This window comes from Gopherus flavomarginatus, chromosome 1, assembly GCF_025201925.1.
Source record: "Gopherus flavomarginatus isolate rGopFla2 chromosome 1, rGopFla2.mat.asm, whole genome shotgun sequence".
Lineage (NCBI taxonomy): Eukaryota > Metazoa > Chordata > Testudines > Testudinidae > Gopherus > Gopherus flavomarginatus.
Window position 1 is genome coordinate 96,741,444 of NC_066617.1, and position 9,081 is coordinate 96,750,524.

At 46.3% G+C, this 9,081-nt stretch overlaps 1 protein-coding gene across 1 annotated transcript in view; it reads right to left on the bottom strand.

The window, feature by feature from the left end:
• The window catches only part of XRCC6 (X-ray repair cross complementing 6), a 48,082-nt gene extending 39,015 nt beyond the window's left edge, over positions 1 to 9,067 (bottom strand). Inside the window, exon 1 of the mRNA XM_050953997.1 lies at positions 9,044 to 9,067. The gene's annotated coding sequence lies outside the window, so the exon portion shown is untranslated. The remainder of the gene's footprint in view (positions 1 to 9,043) is intronic.
• Positions 9,068 to 9,081: the final 14 nt, after the last annotated feature.

Sequence of the window (9,081 nt, forward strand, 5' to 3'; positions counted from 1 at the left end):
CTGAAAGGAGTACTGGCTACCTCACTCTGGTAGAGCTGGTCACAAGCAGCATCAAGTTTGGGGACGGTGCTTCCATGCACACCCTGCTTCTGCATCATGGCTACTTTCTTTGATATCTGACAGAGCTCTGAAGAGCCTGTCAGTGCTGCTGAAAGTTGGCTGGATGCTCTGTGGCCCTCACTTTGGGTAAGATGCCTTCATAACGTTGAATGGATGGGGAAGAATGAAACCTCCTAATCTTTGCTGCTAGAGAAGGAGGTAAGCTGAGTTAAGACAGGAAGAGTGGGGCTGGGCAGTGAGGGAGCCTATGCTGGAACCTCCCTGAACACACTCGAGTAATGTCAACATTTTGAATGGAAGATATCAGCCAAGTATTTTGGTATTTTTTAATAACAGGGAGGCCAAGGCCTGGCTTTCCTTGCAGAAGCAGGGAAGAGATTGCATAGAATACCCACCTCATCCTAACACACATTGCTTTATAGGAATTCCTGTGCTCCCATCAACATGGCTCTGGGGAAAAAGGAAAAATTCCTTCCCAATTTTAGTTAGCCATCAGTTCAACCCTCAGAATGCAGGCAAGTTATCATGCTTCACCATCTGTCCACATAAATTCATAGTACATTAATGACAGAGTAATTATGCCCACCTCTCCCCCTTAATGCTAAGAAGCTGGATTCTGCTGATATTTAAAGGACAAAGAATTTCAAACAGGGTCAGAGTCAGGACTGCAGTTGAATTGGTGGGTACATAGTTACCAAACTTAGATTTATGCATGGGAAAGCTGGTCTTAGACATTAGCTATCAGCAGTGGCCTCAAGGAGAGCAGACACCTATTCTAAAGCGGGAATGCCAGCAAATGGTCCATGCTGCTTGTTACAGGGCAATGCTTTTATGTCAGCAGCAGCTGCTGTAAAAGGAACATATCAAGGGATCTCTAGCGTATAGCCAGAACAGGTGGTTTGGTTGGGGCTTCAAAGTATTCAGGAACTAGAATGACAGACAGTTTGCCCAGGGCAAGTACAGCCTTACAGCAAGCCCAGATGACTTATGAATGATTAAACACATTGCTGCTGCCCAGAGGGCAAATTCCTGTTGCGGGGGGGGGGGGGGAAGGGTAAGAGGGATGTGAGCATTCCTCCTAGCCAGCTGGTACTAAACAGCACACAGGACGGTTAGAGAGTGGTTTGGACTCTCCACAGACTCTTGCAAAGAGGTGTCCAAAACAATATGAGGAAGATAGATTTGGAAGAACATAACAGGTCAAATTCATCCCTGGAGTGACTCCACCGATTTTGAGTGGGGAAGCTGGTCTGACATCTGTTTATAGGTGTGAAAGTTGCAAAATCCTGACAAAATGCCATGTCACTTGCAGTTGCTACAACAAGCTACCTCTAGATGGCACTGCTATTTTGTCTCATGGGTATGTAACTTGCATTCCCTACAAACACTTTGGGTCTCATTATGCTGCTGTTGCAAAGCCAGACTGGGAAATGCCAAGTGGGAAGTAGTGCTTGAAGCTCATGAACATCCAGTGGCTATCTGGTGGCCTGTGTGATTGAAGGTAGTTCATTTCCAGTCCAATTCCTAGAAGGACAGGTCTCCACACAAACTACACTTCACTGCAGGCCCGCTTCTTGGTCTCAGAGATGCCAAGGAATGAAGCCTGTGCATGCAGCCTGAGTTTACCCTGGGGCAGCCACTTCCTGTTAAACCTAGGGCTAAGACACATTTGTGGCCCTGCACTGTGGCTGCTGTACTAGTTTGTGAGTAAAGTGAGGTATTTAGTCTCCCAAGCCACATCCCTCTCATCTATGCAAGATTCACTTTGTAAGAGTGATCTTTATGGGGGACCAGTTTCTCATCCTTGTAACATGCTACAAAGAGAAAGTACAGCTTCCTGGGTTATGGCCATGCCTCACAAGTCTAGAATGTTCAGCCACACACCTGCTGGCCTGGAAGCTGATCCAAAGCATCTACAAGAACCCAGGCTGGAAGGCTTTGGACAACAGTAGCTGAGCACTTCCTACTGAAAGCAAAGAGCAGAAGAAGAACTGAAATGAGAACTGCAAGGACTTGGAGAGCACGTATCGCCAGCTACTCTAAAACTGAGAAGGCTGTGGTTTCACACACGGGGTGAGGAAGCTTTGTTCTTTCATCTATAATGGTTTCCCTTCCCTCCCCCTGCCCATGGCTCTGCCATCGAGTTAAGCTTCTCTGGAGGTTTCTAGTTGTGAGGAGACCAATCAAAAATAAATAAAAGCCAACTCAGTCTGAGCAGACCTCAAAATATTTTCTTATGTTTAAGAGTATTGGGACCAAAAGGGTTAAGATCTGAAGGCTAAATGTAACCGTGGAGCAGAGCACAACTTGCAGCACTGTAGCAGTGATGCCACAGCACAGGCAAGAGAGAGTCCGACTTGGCTTTCAGAAGGGCAGGTTGAGATGATGGGGCTGGCAGTCAGGAACTGCAACTTTTAAAACTGAGAAAGTCTCATAACGAATCAGACAATGCTAGAGTTAGTGAGAGAAGGTGTGAACTGCTTAGACTATGATGGGGGGGGCAACTGAGGTAGTCTGTGGCTATGTTGAAATGAAACAGTATCTGTCAAATCATGGCTTTGCATGAGGGGTTTGCTCTGATGGTTACACTGGCAGCTGGCCACTGGTGGCTATACCCAGGGGACAGACTTAGCTACACCTCTTCCATTGAAACTAATCACAGGTGTGGGGCTACATGTTCTGCACAGCTTTGAGAGTCTCAGCCAAAGAGATGTCACCAGTCTGACAAAAAATCCCTTGGTTTCTCAGTTGCTCAGCTGTCACTCGCTTGGGATATCACCATTTTCCTAGCTCTCCAGTCACCTCAGGATAGGTGCCCATTGTAATCACATGGTGTGACTGCCTCATGCAGCCAAACCAGAGGTAGCTTTAATCTAACTAGCATGAGTACCAATAGCAGTGATGTCACAGCAGCATAGGCTAGCCACCGGAGTAATTAGCCAGAATCCTGGATGGGTTTGTACAGCCTGCATTGAAGCCCATGGTGCTGTCATTGCAGCAAGGACTCATCCTGCCTAGATCCAAGCTAGCTTGGGTATGCGTACCTGTGCAGCAATCACACCTCCCATTGCAGAGGTGACACACTGTCTTCCAGCCTAGATATGCCCTGGACCTCTATGGTAAAGCACAAGCAGGTCTGCATTTGGAACACAAAAAAGGGGGCCCCGGGAAGAAGCAGAACTCTGTATTGTTTTCCTCTTTGCAGATCACCTTTCATTACAGAGAGACAAACCTTAAATCCCAACAGATAATGTTGACAAACAACCCGGTTTCAGGATTCTAAACATGAGTGTTTCCATCCAAATTCCCCCAAGACTGTAGGAGGCCACATCAGTACAAAGCTAGTTTCTTCTAGAACTTGCCTGACATGCGCTCATCTTCACTACCAAAACACACATACTGGTTGTTTTTTGTTTTGGTTTTTTTTTTTGGGGGGGGGGGGAGGGGGGGGCTGTTAATGTTGTTATGTTGCTGTAAAATCCCAGGGGAGACAAGGGGCAGGCGGTTTTCACCATGATGTAACTAGGGAAGGTCAACACTATACCACTCCACCCACCTTGAGCTTGCCTAGCTACACTGCAGTGAGAACTACAGAGCCTTGTATCTACTACGATTTTACAGTGAGATAGCTCATGTGCATTAGTTATCTAACCCACTGGGTGAAGCTAAACAGGAACAAGGCATTCTTAGTCTGGAATAACAGTGTTCACACAGAAAGTTAATCAGTAATAACTCCAGGTGTAAACAAGTCCATAGTTAGGGCATGTTCTTTGACCTACATAAACATTCAGCCACCTAACTGCATGCCAGCCACATTAAACACCTGTACCTGTGTACACGTGTACCTGGGGATCAGATCCTACAGCTAAACCGATTATTTCCAGCCTAGTAGAATGTGATTGTCATAAGCAGGCTATGGCACAACTAGAACGGAGAGAGACATAAATCAACTGTCAGAGCACCAAAGCCTGGGGAAATACAGTAGATGACCCGACCCCCTGCAATTCCACTGCCCAGCGTTTGGAACAGAGGAGTCCTGCTCACATCTAACTGTCACCTAATATGCCGTCCAGCTTTACCAGTCAGAGCAAACAGACAGTAGAGTAGAATAGACTCCTCCAAGGGAGTGATTAAAAGATCAGAGATTAAAGCACACAAATACATTAATGGGGATGATGTAGGGAGGGCTCTTGGAAATGCAAAGGAGGGTGGAAATCAGATGGAGAGTGTCACATTCTGTGTTGATGCCTGGGGGCTATCCTACCCATATACCCTCCCAGCTCATTCCAATCTCACCTGGATTATTCTAGTATCACCAAAATGATAAGCAAATAGCCCAGACCCAAGCTCACCTTTCAGAATGTGACCTCCTGTTCCTTAGGAGAGAACTGTAGCTGTGGCCCAGGGTAAACTGAAGGAGAACAAAGCCCATGCACACACATCTTGCACAAGCCAAGGCCTTCTGTGTGAAGATGGGTGTGTCTCTGTTTCCCTTGCTCTGTTTCCTTGGATACAAAGCAGCCCAGGGACTCTGGGTCCTTCATTAGTCAGTTGTACAGGATAGTTAACAAAGTGCATTCGAAAGCACCTGAGATTCATTCTCTCCTGGTTGCTAATTACCAAGGTTCTGTCTTCTTTAATAAAGGGGCCAGGTCAGACTTTCAGTGTTATTGGGATCTTCCCACTAAGAGTAAAGCTTGTTTGTCTGGGAGCAAGCCCTTTCTCCTGGGGCTGGTCTGAGACTGTGGAATAAACTCCCCTAGGAACTGAGGACCATCACAAGCCTCTATATCTTCTGCTCCAAGTGACCAGTCTGTTTCTTTGACCTGCCTTCTCTAACAAACACATAGCAAGAGGTATATAGAGATCAAAACAAAACCTACCAAAAACAAGACACTCCACTACACACGCTTCTCCTGCTGAGGAGAGGATAAGAGAACAAACAACACGGGACAGATGAGTAGTCACATTGCTTAACGCAGGCACTCAGATACAAGCACAGTATAAGAACCTCTACAGAAGGTTCCATGTATGTTCATATCATTTATTCATATTGCAATAGCGCCTAGGAGTCATGGTCCTGAAGCATGACCCCACTGTGCTAGGTGCTGTATGTGACATTATATGATTTTCTGAAAATATGCTAATATAACTGAAATATGCTTCATGCAAAAGGTTTCTTGTATCATTACAAAGCTTAAAATCTACTGAGTGTGATCATCCTATTTGTATAAATGTACCACTCTAGTATATGAAACTAGAAATATGAAACATTACTCTCAGGGCCTATTCTAATTATGCAAAGTGTGGGCCATTAATGGTGGTTTGGAATCTTGATGACTCCCATTAACCAGGACAATTGACTGCAGATGGCTCTGTTTTACCTGTAAGTCTTCCTGTATACCTGTGTGCTGGCAACTGGGCAATGAAGTCTTACAGTGACATGTGATCATGTCACCTGAACTGGAATCCACCTTTAACCTGGTGTCTTTCCATTGAGAAGGAGGGGGTGGGAACCCAGAGAGGGACAAAGGATTCCTGCCTTATGCAAAAGATATATAAATGGGTAGAACAGAACAAAGGGGGAGCCATCGTAAGGAATCCTCTAGCTACCATCTGAGCTGGAATAAGGGCTGTACCAGGGGAAAGGATTGTGCCCAGACTAGGAAGGCATCCAGTCTGTGAAAGAAATGTATTTAAACATCTTTCAGGGTGAGATATTATCTGTATTACTATATTAAGCTTAGATTTGCATGTCTTATTTTATTTTGCTTGGTAACTCACTTTGTTCTGTTACTATTTTAAACCACTTAAATCCTACTTTCTGTATTTAATAAAATCATTTTTTACTTGTTAATTAACCCAGAGTATGTATTAATACTTGGGAAGGGGCAAACAGCTGTGCATATCTCTATCAGTGTTATAGAGGGTGAACAACTTATGTTTTATACAGGGTAAAACAGATTTATTTGGGTTTAGACCCCATTGGGAGTTGGGCATCTGAGTGTTAAAGACAGGAACACTTGTTAGCTGCTTTCAGGTAAACCTGTAGCTTTGGGGCAAGTAATTCAGACCCTGGATCTGTGCTGGAGCAGACAAGAGTGTCTGGCTCAGCAAGACAGGGTGCTGGGGTCCCGAGTTGGCAGGGAAAGCAGGGGCGGAGGTAGTCTTGGCTCATCAGTTGGCAGCTCCCAAGGGGGTTTCTGTGATCCAACCCATCACAGTGTACAAATACAGAACAAAAAGATGGTCCCCCACCCCCCAAAAGATTTCCAGACCCTCCCCCATGTAGCCAGTTGCAATAATTGCCTCTTCAAAGAGGTGCTCCAGGATCCTCAGCACCAGAGATGCTATGGAAATTGGCACAACAGCTTATGAATGATCTCATCTGGCAGGTGGGGAGGAGTGGTAGAAACTCATGAAGCAAATCTCCACTGAAGTGGACCACTGCACCCTAGTAATACTATAGTCATCTTGGTAACATTAGGGATACTGCCCCCTGCTGTGTGATAAAGTTTTACCTTTTGTATGACAAGGCCAGGTGATAACCCAGGAAATAGAGAGAAGTCTTTTACCAGCACTTCTGTGGGTCACAGTATTAACACTCGGTATCAGAAGAAAACAAAATCTTTGACAAAAATGGAGCAAGTGATGTCTCCTGAATCCCTCAGTCTGGCAGGGGATCTGGCAGAGAACTGGAAGAAATGGTTGCAAATTTTACTGAAAGCAAGAAGTACTGAAGATAAATCAGAAAGTGTGAAATGTGGTGGGTCCAGAGATGTTGAAGCCCAACAGCACATTCCAGTGAGAGCAGGAGAGCAAATATTCTGAAATGTCAAGAACACTGTGATCCATGTAAGAATGCAATTTGGGAAAGACATACTCTTTAAAAGAAGCCAGGGGTGAGGTGAGACTATTGACCATTATGTACAGGCCTGCATAATAATGCTAAGTCACATGAACTCCAGATGGACCAAATTATTTGTGGTATAACTGAGAACCAGGTCAAAGCAATATGGGGCAGAGCACTCTTCTTGGGCATCCACTGCTTCTGCTACAGTGGTTGAGGTAGAAGAACGAACCAGGCCAGTAATGATGAGCTACCCCACAGACACACCACCTGCAGCTCCCTTGGCAAGGCAAGTCCACATGCTGTTCCCTAACCCCATGCACCTCATTAGCAGCAAAGGCCAACACAGACGCACAACAACCAGGCTTTGTGAACACCAGTGGCTCCCCACTTGTTTCAGAGCATAGTGCAAAGTCCTGATCCTAATCTACAAGGTCGTGAACATACTTGGATTTAGTTTGTGCAAGATAAAGCGTTCTTTGCACTATCCCCCAAGTCAGCTACATTCCACAAGGGGGACCTTGTGGTTTAGGCACTACATAAACACTCAGGAGCTCTAGGTTCAATTCCCAGATTTGACACAGATTCCCTGTGTGATCTTAGGCAAGTCACTTAATCCATCTATGCCTCAGTCTCCCAACTGTACAATGGGGCTAGTGCTCCCCTATCTCACAGAGGTGTTCTGAGGAACACTCATTAATTATTGTCAAATATCGGGGGTAGCCGTGTTAGTCTGTATCCACAAAAACAAGGAGTCTGGTGGCACCTTAAAGATGAACAGATTTATTTGGGCATAAGCTTTCGTGGGTAAAAAACCCACTTCTTCAGATGAAGTGAGGTGAGGTGTTTTACCCATGAAAGCTTATGCCCAAATAAATCTGTTAGCTTTAAGGTCCCCCCAGACTCCTTGCTGTTTTCATTAATTATTGTGACATTCTCCACTCCTATTGTGACTCAGCCCTGTGTAAGTATCTGTGTAGATGGATAACTTGGGGCTCTGGGAACAGAGCAGTGCTGATGGCACAGTGCCAGTGGCAGATCTCTGTCAGAGACCAGACTGAAGCCAAACCAGGTGTTGTTCTGATCAAACTGTGCCTTTTCCATAAAGCCTTCCTCAGAACTGATACTGTCCAATCAAACACGCACTCATGCTCCTTTGCAATTGGGAGAGGCAAAACACCTTTTGTTCAGGGTTTTGGTGTGGCACATAGATACCATGATGACAGGTGTTACGTCAAACCCCAGAAGTGGTGAGATTGGGTAGCTTTTTAAGACAAAACCTTGATTTACTTTCCTCACTGATGGAGCTGCTTGGCTGTAAAGCACAAGGCTGGTTACGTCAGGCTCATCACAGCATCCACAGCAGCTGCTGGCTTGCGCAGTTTACTAATGCAGTTAATTTAACTGTAATCAGAATAAGTGATTGGTCATCCCTAGCCCTTATTTTCCAACCTCCATGATCATCACAGGATTAGATTCCTCTTTCCACCACCGCCCCGTCCCAAGGGTATGTGACACAACTGTAGCCACTAGCTAGGGGTGACTGATACTATCCCCTGGGGTACTTTTCAGAAAGGGTCAAAAATGACACTGAAGTCTACTCTAACAGTCCCTCTCCTGGCAAAAACAGGTTCTAAAATCTGCTCCTCAGTCACAGTGAAAGCACTTGCTGAGCTCTGAACAGCTGCTGTATTTACCATATGTGCAATTGCTTAAAGACTTTGAATAAACGGGAGTGGAAGAGAGAGAGAAAATCGGCAACTTTCGTTTTCATTTACTGCCCGAAAGCTTGTGCAGCGTTGCTGTGGGCTGGTCAACAGCCACCGCGCTCCACCCCAGATACGGCTGCACTTTAGCGGTGGGCGCGCCAAATTCTGCCCTTATCGTCTCCTGCCATTCCACCCAAGCCGGGGGGGGGGGGGTGGGGGGGGAGAGGGCCTCCACTGCGTAGCGAGCGAAGATAAAACACGTCCCACGGTCTCTGAGCTGCTGTGGGAGCCTTCGGCAGGAGAGGCGCTCGGGAAGCAGGAGGCCCTGGAAGCCTTATCGTCCCTCCTCCCCCAGGGCTCCTCGCCGGGCTGGGCCCGATCCCGCGCCCCTTGTGGCCGCCCTGCACGGGCAGGGGGTTGCTACCTTCCCTTGACGGCCGCAGCTGACTCCGTTGAGGGGCT